Source organism: Papaver somniferum, unplaced genomic scaffold (genome assembly GCF_003573695.1).
Source record: "Papaver somniferum cultivar HN1 unplaced genomic scaffold, ASM357369v1 unplaced-scaffold_137, whole genome shotgun sequence".
In the NCBI taxonomy this organism is placed as follows: domain Eukaryota; kingdom Viridiplantae; phylum Streptophyta; class Magnoliopsida; order Ranunculales; family Papaveraceae; genus Papaver; species Papaver somniferum.
The window spans coordinates 23,363,273-23,378,979 of record NW_020622934.1 but is presented as its reverse complement, the minus strand read 5'-3'; positions in this window follow the sequence as shown (position 1 = coordinate 23,378,979).

The window sequence follows — 15,707 nt, the reverse complement described above, 5'->3', positions numbered from 1 at the left end:
GCAGGATACTGCGCACTTGACTCCCTTAGCTGATCTCACCCACAACTAAGAGTTGCTACGACCCAAAATCGCAGGCTTTGACAATAAACAAATTTGTCTCACATAGACAAGTCTATCAGAGGATCAATCTGTCTCCCACAGAAAAACCCTAAAGTTTTTGTTCCGTCTTTTGATAATAATCAAGGTGAACAGGAACCAATTGATAATCCGGTCTTATATTCTCGAAGAACAACCTAGATTAATCAATCACCTCACAACAATCTTAATCATATGGTAGCGAAACAAGATGTTGCGGAATCACAAACAATGAGACGAAGATGTTTGTGACTAATTTTTATATCTTGCCTATCGGAGATATTAATCTCAATCCAATCAATATGATTGTACTCGTATGATAGAAGATGCAAGATCAGATCACACAACTACGATAAAAGTAGTATCGGTCTGGCTTCACAATCCCAATGATGTCTTTAAGTTGTTAACATGGTTTTAGAAAAAAAAAACCAAAGGTTAAATGAGAAACGACTCTAGCACGCAAACTAGTATCACACATGCAGTGTGGGGATTAGTTTTGCATAGTTGTTAAATGTCCCCTTCTATAGGCTTTCAAATCAGGGTTTCGCCTGGGTCACAAAGCAAACAATATCCACCGTTAGATGAAAACCTGATTTAGATTCAAGCTAATATTTCTCAACCGTTATATCGAAAACTTAGCTTGTTATACACAACTGAAATGCACGCTTCTAGGTTTGTTAACTGTACCCAAACGTGTACATTGTTGGTTCAACAATAGATAACCAAAAGGTTAGCCATATGAGCATTTCATACCAACCATATTCTTCTGCACCATAACTAGTTCAAATGACTCAAATGAACTAGTTAGAGAGTTTTTTAATTACAAGGAAATCTTACGTACTATACAAGACACAATTGAAGCAAAGATGATTTGATTCACTCGAATCGGTTCATGAACTTTATAGCCACGGTTTGCAAATTGCATTCCCTAGTCTTTATAAGTTTAAGTTCAAAAATCATCTTCATATATATAACCTTCTTAAGTTCGCACACTAGGTTCGCGGACTTAAGCAACCGGGCAGAGTTTACAAACTCCAGCAGAAATCTCGGCAAAGACTTTCCGCCGGTTCGCGGACTGGGTTCGCGTACTGGTACTCACGCAACTTGTTTGTCAACTCCATCATAATTTCTCGGGATGAGAAGTTCGGCAGTTCACGGACTGAGTTCGCGGACTTGGCAACAAGCCATTCTTCCGGTTTATCTTGATCAACAAAGTTCGTAAACTTTGGTTCAAGGGATAGGACTTCTGCACATATGTGTTTCCACAACAATACTTATGTCCATCATTGGTTATGTAATCTAAACTCTCATTCCAACCATTGAAACATTCTTAGAGGACGTTATATAGTTGTTATACCATTTCTCGTCAAAGCAATTTTCAAAGTGATTGAAACATATCATGACTTTCGTCACTAGGTAAAGATAAACATGTTCGAAGCGAAACGCTTACCAACACATATTTTGAGATATAGATAGGCGAGGTATACTCGGCTCAAAATACCAAACGTGTATAATCTAAGTCTATATATAGCATACGACTTTTTGTCTCAAGAAGTAGGAGATAGAGTAGATAGACTTTTGAGTGACAGATAAGTTCAAGTCTTCACATACCTTTTTGTTGAGAAGTTCCACCGGTTCCTTGAGTAGTTATTCTTCTTGTATGATGAATTGCCATGAAGTCCTTGAGCTCAACTACAATTTCTATCCTAGTCCGAGACTTAGATATAGTAGACTAGAAATCAAGACTTATAGTTTTGATCACTAACATTTACAAACATGCTTGAGATAGCAACGCATACGAGTTCGACCGGGCAATGCTCTAACAATCTCCCCCTTTGTCGATTTTAGTGACAAAACTATCAATACATATGGAACACAAAAAAGATAAAGAAACTTTAGTAGATCCTATTCCACATGTCTAATCTTCAACATTCCTCGAAATCTTCGTCACTTCCAAGTACTCCAATGATCCCAAAGGTTGTAAGTTTAGCATCACCGTTATTGAAGATCCGTATCTATAAAAATGAGAAAGCATCGGTCTCGATCATTGCTATACAGTGCCATAGTATTATTACACAGTGTCAAAGTCCAATTGTATCACAACTTCAACAATAATACCATGGTGATATGTATCACTCCCCCTTAGTCAATACTCCATCTCACATGGAAACCACTCCCTCTTACACAATGATCCGAAAACCATATGTATTTGTAGCGTGAACTACATATTAATTCTCCCCCTTTTTGTCCATAAAATTGGCAAACGTACAAGAACGGGATTATAATGAAATTTCCGAAAGAGACATTTCATGACTAAAAGAAAATACATACCATCTACTTTAGATGCAATCATATAGCCGAAGCTAATAGCATTCATCAAGAAGTTTAAAGATACAAGATAACTCCTTTAAAAATCCACAGACGCACACCCCTCAAGATATGACCATTAAGCACAAGTTCAAAAGAACTCTCCCCCATATGATGTCATTCCCAAGGGAACAACAAGAGGGACCTTAATTTCAAAAGAAAAGAAGGATTTTCATTGGACACCAAAAACCATGAGAATGATTTTCTATATCCAAAAACTCAATCAAATTAATCACAAGTAAACCCATGATTAATTTAATTGGAATATGCAATCAAATCAAACACAAAAGTGATCAACTTAATTGATTATACTCGACATAAGAGAACTTACAGAGCATACGACTAACATAACCATTAGAAAATGAATAGGATAGTCGTTCATATACTCAACATAAGAGGAATCTTACGGAGTATTAAAATACTCAACTAGATTAATTACAAGAGAACCTATAATTAATCTAATTATAATACACAACTAAACTAATTACAAAAGTAATCAATTTAATTGTCATTAATTTTGCTCGACATAAAAAGACTTGTGGAGCAATAACTAAATAACCAAACAAGATGATTAATTTATTTCAAGAATGCTCAACATAAAGTATCTTATGGAACAACTAACAAAGCTAATCAAAAATTAATCAACTTGGTTGTATCATGCTCAACATAAGACACATTACGGAGCCTCACAGTATTACATAAAATATGGATCAGTGAAGATCAATATTGTGGAATACACAAGGATTCATTCTATCTTCCATCACTATTTGCATAACCATATTTAATAGACATAATCCTTGAACATAAAATATTTTAACCTATCTTCCATCAAAGAATTGACAATATAGGCTTAACTTTTGTATATGTCAAAAATCTATTCATCCTTAAATCAATACATGAATACCGATCATGAACGACTTTACTTTTGACAAAATATGGGACAACATAGTTCACGGACGTAAACACCAATGTCCCATAACAGATTGCAATATAAAAAATCATAAAGATTAAATACTGCAAACCATCATCCTCCAAATATTTTTAGAATTCATAAACCAATAAACCTAAAAAAGAACAAGAAGATGAAAAATAATAGCTATGCGTAGTCACAATCATTGTTATTCAACGCACTAGTTATTCTTCCAACTAAACCAAAAAGAAGACTAGGCAACAAATAAAACTCAGTTTTCCTTGATTATTTCATACCTCTAGAATGGTCCATCGAAATAGGAGTCACTGATATCCTTGATTTTGTTGACCGTAGAGACACCATATTCATGAGTCAGAACGTTAGTTTTTCGATCAACAATGCGAACAAAGTGTCGAGCCTTAGCGCAGTCAAGAATAAATTTCTTCTGATTCCTGATCAAGATATTCTGAGTACTAAGGATTTTTCCCTGTCCATCAATAAGCTGGTTGATCTGCAGTTGAAGGTTATCAAGTTCGTTCTTTACTTCATTCTGAACGAGAATTAAATCCTTGACAGATTCTACAACCCAAGAGTTATACTCTTTCCTTTCAAGCATCTTCTTCAGAATAAACTCTTGAGCAGGATCACTTCCTTTGAGATCATCCTCTACAGTAGGGTTAACTTCTTCTTCGGGAACAATTTCCATTGAGTTCCTTTCTTGAAGATTAATGAACACATATATGAAATATATATATGTTCAAGTGTACACCTTAGATAGAAAACCTAGAGTTCCTTGAGGAGATATGGACGTTCGTGGACTAAGCCATACGCCAAAGAATGGACCCCACCAGGAAAACTGTATACTGTGTCGCTTTCAAAAAAATTCAGCTCTAAAAAGAAAGGTCACAGTGAAGAAGGAAGGAAATACTAAAAACTCACATCAATAGATATCAAACATACAAACTAATGGAAATCATCTAATTACTTGAGCATCTCTCAAACATCATCCTTGTATCTCTCAAGTTAGACAAGATGGAACTTTCTGCTACTAGGTAGCAGAGGGAGATATAGTCTCACCATAGGTTTTGAGAGAGTAGTTGTGATTTCCACCAGGATATATGATCTCAGCATTTCTTGTCTTCCCATAGTAGTTTCCATTTTTAGGGAAATTTCTCATAGCTCATCCTGAAAGATCAAGAGAAGGAGCTTTCTGATTACTGAGTCTAGGACCTCTAGAGATTGGTTCAAGAGGATTTTCTGAGATGGGTTTCCAAACTCTAGACTTAGATTCACCAGAGTTGTTATTATAAGCACATGTCATGCTTTCATCAGCATCATAAGACTTTATACCACTAGAATTCACAGAAGTCCTGTATTGATTCCTAGGAAGGAGATCATTTTATAAGATGTCTGGTGTTTTGTGAGCATGAGATTCACTGCAGTAGTCGACTGACTATTTACCCTATTGATAGTGGAAAGAAACAAATTACGGAGTTTAAAAATTTGTTTTTCCCTGCAAAACAACGGATAGCATAGTGATTCCCTTTTCCACAAAAAGTACAGGTTCGTGGAGAAGACGCAACAGACGGCATATGTTTTAACTTTACAACCCTGTGAGAAGATTGTAAGTTATATAAACTTTTCTCGACACAATCTTATTTTAGAGGATATTTCTTCATGTACTGTGTGTCACGAGGAACAGTTGGAACACAAGAATTTTTCCTTAAGACAAAGTTTTCCTTTTCCAAGGTTATACACTGTTCATGGGTTAGTGAAAGTGATGCATCTAGCTTCTCTTTTTCAACATGAAGTCCGTCAAGATCTGATGAATGCGTCTTGATCAAACGTTTTTCTATAATTGAGCCTTCTTTGATAACCTTTTCAAGATCACAAATCTTTCATGTTGTAGATTATTCTCTTGAAGAAGTTTCTCAATATCCTTAGAGAATGACTCAATAATGTTATAGAGTACACTTTCTCGATCAATAGACTTTAAAATTCATAAATGATTTGATCATGATTCTGAATATCAGCAAACTCAGTAGAATTTTTTGCGATTATGGTGAGCTCCATTTCTGCTTTTGCCATTGTGTCCAATGTCTCATTGGAGGAAGAGTGATCAACACAAGATGAGACAATCTTCATGTCTCGGGATTCGGAAGAATCAACTAAGGAACAATCCTTTGAGGTATTCTCGAGACAACTGATATAGTTGAAAGCTTTAGGAGACATCCTGGTATGCGTAAGAGATTCTGTCCTCAGACTCAGTTGCTAGAAACACAGACTTGTAAGGTCTTGAACGTATTTTCCTGCTTTGATACCAATTGAAAAAGCGGGGGTCTAACAACACCACCCAATATTTCGCTTAACAATCTGTATGGACTAACTTCAAAATACTTTCTAGAGAATCAACTAGACAGTTAGACTCACTCTAGGTAAAAGTATCTCAAGGAGTTAATATCTCTCTCTTGTTTTGATTTAATTGAGCTAATAGAAATCAACGAGTCTTTAATCAAACACAAGGAATAACTTGGATGGTACCAAAGACCAATATCCAAGGATCAATCAATGACAATCAAAAACAAAAGGTTGGATTATTCTAATTGATGATCTAACGCACAACCTGTATTATTTCAATTATAAAGATAAAACAATATAATGCGGAAACTGAAATAACACAAACACCATAAATTTTGTTAACGAGGAAACAACAAATGCAAAAAAACCCCGGGACCTAGTCCAGATTGAACACACACTGTACTAAGCCGCCACAGACACTAGCCTACTCCAAGCTAACTTCGGACTGGACTGTAGTTGAACCCGAATCAGTCCCACTGATCCAAGGTACAGTTGTACTCCCTACACCTCTGATCCCAGCAGGATACTGCGCACTTGATTCCCTTAGCTGATCTCACCCACAACTAAGAGTTGCTACGACACAAAATCACAGGCTTTGACAATAAACAAATCTGTCTCACACAGACAAGTATATCAAAGGATCAATCTGTCTCCCACAGAAAAACCCTAAATTTTTTGTTCCATCTTTTGATAATAATTAAGGTGAACAGGAACCAATTGATAATCCGGTCTTACATTCCCGAAGAACGGCCTAGATAAATCAATCACCTCACAACAATCTTAATCGTATGGTGGCGAAACAAGATGTTGCGGAATCAAAAACAATGAGACGAAGATGTTTGTGACTAATTTTTATATCTTGCATATCAGAGATATTAATCTCAAGCCAATCAATCTGATTGTACTCGTACGATAGAAGATGCAAGATCAGATCACACAACTACGATAAAAATAGTATCGTCCTGGCTTCACAATCCCAATGAAGTCTTTAAGTCGTTAACCTGGTTTTAGAAGAAGAAAATATCGGCAATTTTCCGCCGGTTCGCGGAATGGGTTCGCGGACTGGTACTCACACAACTAGTTTGTAAACTCCAGCAGAATTTCTTGAGATGAGAAGTTCGGGAGTTCGCGGACTTGGAAACAAGCCATTCTTCCGGTTTCTCTTGATCAACAAAGTTCGTAAACTTTGGTTCAAGGGATAAGACTTCTGCACATATGTATTTACACAGCAATACTTATGTCCATCATTGGTTATGTAATCTAAACTCTCATTCCAACCATTGAAACATTCTTAGAGAACGTTATATAGTTGTTATACCATTTCTCGTCAAAGCAATTTTTAAAGTGATTGAAACATATCATGACTTTCGTCACTAGGTAAAGATAAACATGTTCGAAGCGAAACGCTTACCAACACATATTTCGAGATATAGATAGGCGAGGTATACTTGGCTCGAAATACCAAATGTGTATAATCTAAGTCTATATATAGCATGCGAATTTTTGTCTCAAGAAGTAGGAGATAGAGTAGATAGACTTTTGAGTGACAGATAAGTTCAAGTCTTCACATACCTTTTTGTCGAGAAGTTCCACTGGTTCCTTGAGTAGTTCTTCTTCTTGTATGATGAATCTCCATGAAGTCCTTGAGCTTAACTACACTTTCTATCCTAGTCCGAGACTTAGCTATAGTAGACTAGAAATCAAGACTTATAGTTTTGATCACTAACATTGACAAACATGCTTGAGATATCAAAGCATGCGAGTTCGACCGAGCAATGCTCTAACATAAACTAAAGTGGAAAAATTATTTCGTACAATTGTTTCCTTGGTAATATATCAAAATAAAGCTACTTGTAGTTTCGGTTTTGATATTGGTTATCAGAACATGGTGTGCGGAACCCTCGTGCTTAACTCTACAGGTCGCAAGTCTATTTTGAGATTTGTGAGATTCTTTGCATGTTGTCCTTTATTTTTTTCGTTTCTTCGTCATTTTGTGACAAAAATGGGGAGAAATATATGGAGTAAACAAGTGATACTGACATTGATTTTATATTGATTGGTATCACTAAGAAAAAGAACATTGGTGCTTAAACGTTTATCGAAACGAAAGAGTGAAATCACAGACTAAGGGGGGTAACTTATCATATTAAGTAGTATAACAAAGACGTGCGAATTGTATATCTACCTATCTTCCTTAGAGTATTAGCTTTGTTATTATAATGTCAACAACGACATTTTTGAGGATTGAATATATGCAGTTTACTGTGCTGTTGAATTCGGGAATCAAGCGTATGTGTAATGAATTCTTAATTTGTTTATCCATATGATGTCAGAGTTTTGTCACTAAAATTGACAAAGGGGGAGATTGTTAGAGCATAGATCGGTTGAACCCACCAAGAGTTGGTATGTCAAGTTTGGTTATTATATTTCAGTGAATCAAAAATCATGTTAAGAGTCGCTTGATTATGTACTAGAGTCAACTTCGTAAAGGTTATCTTGAAAGTATTAGGATAATGAGACTTTACAAGTATTTCGAAGACCTGAAGATGTGAAGAAGCAAGGAGCTACAACGACAACATCATCCTTCCACTCGAGGTTAGTGATATTTGACTTGAACTGTTTCATTCCCTAACTTATCTTTCAAGTCGTGCATACTGAAAACAAAACTCCGAAGCCTGTTTGAACTCTAGATAGACATAGTATTAAGGAATACAATACGGGGTTTATTTCTTAACCATTAAACTTTGTAGATAAGACATCTTCATAATCATTTGAATGCTATTGTGATTATGTATGGGTATGAGGTGAGGATTTCATCCTAGGGAACAATGTTTACATGTGTTCTAAGGAAGTAAATTCATGAACTTGGTTTGTGAATCGAAAAGGAAATCGCCAGGTGTTATTGGTTTTGTTATTCATTGCATATCTTATGAACAACCAATATGTGTGATTAGTAGAACCTCTCATGAATTGTTTCTGTTCTTAGTAAAACTATTCACAAAGGCCTGACTTATGTATTGGTATGACTTTTATTAGTGAAACCGATCTTAAGTAATCACCTGAGATGGTATGATCGAGTTTGTGATTTTATATCTGACCAAATCTGGGAAAAGGGGAACCGATCCTAGTAAGAGGTGCAGTACATCACAAAGGGGAATCGATCCTTGTATGAGGTGAAACAGGTTTATAGCAGAAAGGGGAACCGATCCTATGGACATGTGCAACACGTTTTTAGGAAAACGGGAACCGATCCTATGGACATGTGCAACACATCCAAGTTAGATACCATATATATGTGGGGAACCGATCCTAGTACCTAGTCAACCAAATTTTGGAAAGATAGTGTGACTATGCACAATACTCACATGGAGGTGAACCGAAACTTGTTTTGGTAAAACCGTTACACCCATGATTTGTGATTCAATGTTATTTGATCAATCACATAGTTCTTGAAAGTCAGATGAACCAGTTCTAAACTTGTATGGAAGGGTGGCAAATCGGTTTCAAGGTTGTAAATATGAAAGAGAATTTGCAAAGTAAGGATGTCGACATACTTTGAACACGTGCTGTGAATGTTTATTATTTAATTGTTCAAAGTTATTCCTTAATAGCTAAGGGAAGAGAATCCCAGGATCTAAACATAAATAAGTTAGGAATCTTTTAATTAAGGTTATTAATTTCATTTTTATGAAAATAAGAAATAGTAATATGCCTTTACTAATCAAAGATTTTCTGAGAGATTTCGATCATTATTTTTAGACAGAAAATTTCCAAGAATCATGGAAACCGAATTTTTGATTTAATAAATATCTTGAGAATATTTTCGGTTTTGGAAATTCCTTGGTGTCCAAACTTCCTAGTCTATAAATACTGAAGTTTGCATTTCTATCAAACCAATCCTTCGTAACAGCAAACTACCTCTTGTCGTGTTGCTACTGGTGAAGCCGCCTATTCGGAGAGGGGAGTAACCTAATTAGGCGAAAATCCCATACGACCGCTCAGTTAAAAGTCTTCTTTGGGATTGAGAATCTCTATTAGTACCGTTGGTGGGAAACTAGATAATTGCGGTTTATCTTTTGTTTTCATTGATTTGATTGACTAACGGTGGTTGAACTTTGATTGCACCTAGTTTGTTTATGCTTGAGGATATTCTCTTCTGATATAAGATTCAATCAAACTAGTTCAGAGTTTCGACATGGATCTTTATACTGTTTGTAGTTCTAAAGACGATCTTTTGATAATGCATTGTTAACAGACTCCGTTCTGTGTGTGATTGATCACAAGAGATTCAAGTGATTGTGTGCAGGTGTTTCTTGCAGATCTAAGAAGATTTGAAGACGAAGAAGATATTGAAGATTTCTGATTTGTGGGTTCATAATATTTGGTGTGCACAATACTTGATTTGGTAAAAAGAGGATCCAATTAATAATCGGTTTTTATTCTTGTGATAGAATTGGATTGATTAATTGAGTAGATCAGCATCAACACAATTCTTTTGATTAAGAGTGTTGATTGCAAAATCTTAACGATTACTTTGGTAATTGAACATAATATAAATGTAAGGACCTGACGAAGGAGTTTATGTTAAGATAAGCAAAAGAGCTTTGTCCGACTCATATCACTTGGTTGAAAAGAGTTGATACCAAACAGTTTTGTTGTTCCTTTACTGTTTGGAATACGAACTAAAGGAATTGTTCCAAGTACGTGACTTATTTATAAGTTGGAGGCGTGGGAATACATACGGAACTAGGTGAACTATAGGTTTAGTTGGTTGGTCTCCACTATACGAAGTTAGGTGTAATTTTGTGTAGCAGCTTAATCCTGAGAGTATTCAATTCTGGACAAGGTCCCGGGGTTTTTATGCATTTGCGGTTTCCTCGTGAACAAAATCTTGTTGTGTCATTTACTTTTATTTTCCGCATTATAATTAAAGTAAATTACACAAAAGTTAATTTCTATTTACTTGATAAGTGAATCCTATTGTGTTTGGTTAAGTCTGAACCTTTTTATCAAGTAAACACACTTCGTAAGTTGTATTGTCTCAATTTCGTATCCATAGACGATCACACGAAGAGTGAACCGATTAGTTGCATTATCTCGACTCAGTCCATAGACAATTACTTTCGGAGAAAGGACTTATAGGTAGGATAAGTTTTAGATTGAGGCATATTTAGGTACCCTCGTCTTTTCAGATGGGGATTAATTGGGTAGTTTATAAGTCAATAGAATTCCTCAACTAGTAGAACAGTTTTCGAGTCGAGTTCTACCCATGGGCTTATGACGAGTTAGTGTTGGTACCCTAACATTTGGTATCAAATCCAACCACCACGACCCATACCCCCTCCACGGAAGGGGTGACCTACAGACTAGATTAAAGTATCGGGGAAGCTATGTATGGGCGTAGTTGTCACCCGCATTGAACACTGGTAGTCGAATGGAGCCGCCATAAGGAAAGGGATACTGTCGGGCCAGTGTCGATAGAGTAGGCCAACGAGGACGTTGGGTCTGGAAGCATGGTGGATGTTGGGACCTTCGTCCCACATTTGTTAGATGGGTCTTAATTGGATTGTTTATAAGTCAATGGGATCCCTCAATTAGGAAAACGGTTTTTATAACGAGTTAGTGTCGATCTTTAACAGAAGAAGAGAGCAGAACTGTTGGTTGATAATTAAGGTTGGGGTTTGGATTGGTTTTCTTACATTGAGAAAAGAAAATGAGGACACTACTTTCTTATCCGCCTCGGCTACGATGTGGTCGGGCACATACTCAAAGTATGTGGCCCATTTTCTTTTTTTGACACGTATATAAACTAAAAACATGCCCTCTCCAAATCCCCGCAAAAAATTCACTTTTTGAGAAAAAGTAGGAAGTTAACAAAAAAAAATTAGCTAAATAAGAAACCTATTATAGGGGCTCCAAGAAAAGAGTTTTGAGGGCTCATAAGGATTCAAATGTCCTACAATGAAAGTAAGGGGACCTAATTCATAAGAAAAATACTAAAATACCCTTAACCTATTAAATATTGAAACCTAAAACTAATTTGTTTTCATTCCTCTCGTTTTAACTCTTCCATTTTCTTCTTCCCCATCACCTCCATCGCCTATGTTTTCGATTAATCGTCAATTCTCAAAATAAGTGAAATGGTTTCTTTCCTCGCTTTCCCACTCAAACCACCTCCTTTTGAAGCTTTTTCAAACCCTAAAAATTTCCTCGCCATGATTTCTTCAATTTTAATCGGCTAGAACTTCGGTTCGCCAGCCCTATGAGACACAATTAGTTCGTTTGCTTATTGTTTGAAATAATACCTTCCTTTTTTTTCATGCTTTCTCTCTATTTTGGTGATTTTGCGGTCCTGTGATTTGAGTTCATAAGGCGTCTTCGCCTCTTCTATTATTCATCGAAAATCATCTTCAGATCTGATTTCATTGTTGCTGCTCATGGCTTTTTCCTATCTTTTGTTGGATTGGAAGGTAATCTTTCTGATTAACCATTACTGAAATCTTAAATACCTTGATTAGAGAGGTTAATCATACCCCTCGGTCCTGATTCAATCCCTTTGTCGATTGGATACCTTTGCCTTAATCTTATGTAAAATTTCTCATTATCTGCATAAATCATATTTCAATTCAATGTTAAATCCCTTAAAAATTAACCACCCAATTTCATCTGCGGTATTCATACCCTTCAATTTGGTCTTATCATATTCACGTTTGTGTAAACATTTTTCTTCAGATCCGAAACTATTTTCTCTCTCGGACCAATCTCTGGCCTGGTGAAGCTTCCTTATTAGCCCTATCCATGTTTTCCCCTGAACTTGTTTTTTATAGGCGTTATTTCCCTCAAACTCCACCAGAATTCCTAGTTGTTGCTTCATATTTGTTGTGTTAATATTGGTGGATACCTCCTTCGTGTTGGCATTTTATGGTTTCGATCGTTTGTGCCTGTTTATTTTTGATGTTAGGTTCAGGATGTTTTTTTTTTAATCTTTGCATTAGTTTCGAGATTCTGCTTAGGTTTGAGTTTTATAAGTTTGGTGCTGGTTTTAGTTTCAAAGCAAGAGTTTTTATCGAGTTGGGTTGATCCTGACGAGTTGGGGCTTTGGAAGATTTTATCAGTTGGTATTAACATATGAAGACTTCAGAGGATATTCTTAATTTGTGTTTGGCAAGAAAAACAGAGAGGTCGCTTTTTTTGGAGCGATCAATCTAACATAGCTTCCCTGGCTAGTCCTTATCGGCATATTCTTCAACGACGAAAGATTAACGGAATCCAGGCATGCATTCTAGGTAAAGCCTATCGTGGGAAAGCAATTGATCTCCCGGGCGTGGCGTAGATTCTTTCTATCTCTCACCGAAGCCAATAAGTTCGACTCTTATTGTTCGAGGGGAGTGGGACATCACCATACTAAATTTCTAAGCGAAGCCGAAGCCAGTGATGGCATCCGACGCAGGATCAAGACATGGTTCAGAGAGCAAGATGATTGGTTGGTCGAGAGCGGGACCTAATGACTCCAAGTATAATAATATCACACACAACTAATATCGTAGAATAAGTCTCGTGGAATTCATTAATAGCATTCAACGAGAGAGGAGTTACAAAATCAAAGACTCAGTTCAGTTGTCATTTCTTCCTTCTTCTGAAGACTTTTCCCATGTCTTTCTTGGTTGGACAAACCCAACCGGCGATTTTCGACAAGTCTTTCCTTTTTAGGGGGCAGCAGAGCGGTAAAAAAGTGGTATTCAATCAACAATCAGCTCATAATCTTTGGGAATCCAACTCCTTTGGATTTTATAAGCAAAGATTCTGATATATCTTTTTCTTCAAGTACCTCTTCAACTAAGTCGGACGCGCAAAGCGCTCCACCTGGTTGTGATCAGATATTTGATCAACTCTGTGATTCATATGCGGAGTGGGTGGTAAGAGCCGATAGACAATTACCTCCAGACTGGAGCATGCCGGACCTTGTTCGGGCAGTAATTGATGACGAGGCGATTAAAATGCAAAGCTTTCTCACGGATTCTTATTATGACCTGATGTTACATGAATCCAATAGTTGGTTATGCCAAGAACTTTTTTAGTTCTTGGATTTGATCAACTATGTTTCCAGATAGAACTACGAAAGATAGCTCTTTTAGAGAGTCACTAACGTTTTTCCCTTCTTCTGAAGACTTTTCCCATGCTTTCCGTTGGTCAACAACCAACAAAAGGTCCTTTGGTTCTTCGCAACACCTACAGATGTAGGGGGAATCTTTGAATTATTTACACTTTTATTAGGAAGATGTAATTTTATAATGAAGAATGGGACCTTACAACGAAAATTTATGAATTAAGCTTAAATACACCAAGTAAATTGCAATACATATTGTGTTAATCATCAATGACGGTCAATCTATCATAGGAAGCAGCACAAGCAGCAACACCAAATTAGGAAAGAAGCACTTTTATTAGGAAAGAAGCACTTTTATTAGGAAGATGTAATTTTATAATGAAGAATGGGACCTTACAACGAAAATTTATGAATTAAGCTTAAATACACCAAGTAAATTGCAATACATATTGTGTTAATCATCAATGACGGTCAATCTATCATAGGAAGCAGCACAAGCAGCAACACCAACTGCAGCAACACTTTCTACAGGGACACCATGAACTTGTTTCAATACCTGGTATCAAAACTATGAGCAACGAACCTTAATTTGTGTGCTTTATGGGCTGGTGGACTATCCACTATTTCTACTGACAACAACTTACATTTAAGTTTGTTTTTACTTTTGATTTTGTTTATCTGTTAGATTTTAGTGTATCAGATTCTTTAGTCCTTGTCGTTGTAATATCTTAAGTCGTAATCTATCTAGAGTCTGTATTTTTGTTTGTTTCTTAGTCGCAGTTTTAGTAATCTTTGTATTAGCATTAGCAATTCAAGGGGAGAGATCAGAATCAATTTTTAGAAAGCTTTCAGATACCTCTATAATAACAATTTAGCATTTTAGCGCTAATCCTTCAAGGGAAGAGATTGGATTCTACCTCAAGAGTCAATCAACTCATTTTAAAGTTATGGATCAAGCCGAAAAACAAAGGATTAAACGGTTATCAGTCGGGCAGCTCACTGCAGCATCAAGATACAAAAGCGTGGCTAGCAACTTACTTGCGTCGAACACATCTACTACCATCTGAGTTCCTACGGACACTTTTATGTCCATCAATAGTACATCTTTTATTGTGAAAAGCATTGATCGAAGGCCTTCTGAACTTCGACACCAATATCAGCCCCCGATGCAACTTCGATCTGAAGATCGCTATTCTGCTCCAGTATCATGTTACTGTAGGTTCATGGATTCTATCTTTAATTGTAATTGATGAATCTTGGGGTATTATATACCCTCTTGTAACTGTCCCTTAGTAGTTTAATAAATTTCATGCTTCAAAAAAATAAATAAAAATTCTCAAAATAATTCATTATCGATTAACACCACTTAATCCATCCACAATGACTTCAATAAGGTAAAAATCAACAAAAAAAACCATCTCATTTCATTTGTTTTAATGCATGGATAGGAGGAATCGATCGAATTAGGTTTTTGAAAAAACAGTTTCAGAATTGTCTACGGCTTGGAAGTATGAATTTTCCCAACCGCAGACGATGCCTATGGCTTGGTTTTCCCACGGTAGACGATGCCTCCGATTGGGTTTCCCACCTTAAGTCATCTAAAGTTTGGATTTCTTAACTTCCAAACCGTATATTCTGGGTTCAAAAATCTTATGGTTTGGTTTCCCAACCGTAGAAAATGCCTACGGTTTGGTTTCCCAACCGTAAGTCATCTACGGTTTGGAGTTCTTAACTTCCAAACCGCATATTCCGGATTCAAAAATCGTACAGTTTGAAAAAAATCATACTTCCATACCGTAATTTCTACCTACAGTTGGTTCAATTGAAGTTTCCCCATAGTAGGTTAGCTTACGGTTCGAATTTGGGGGTTTTCAAAAGCAAAAATAAGTG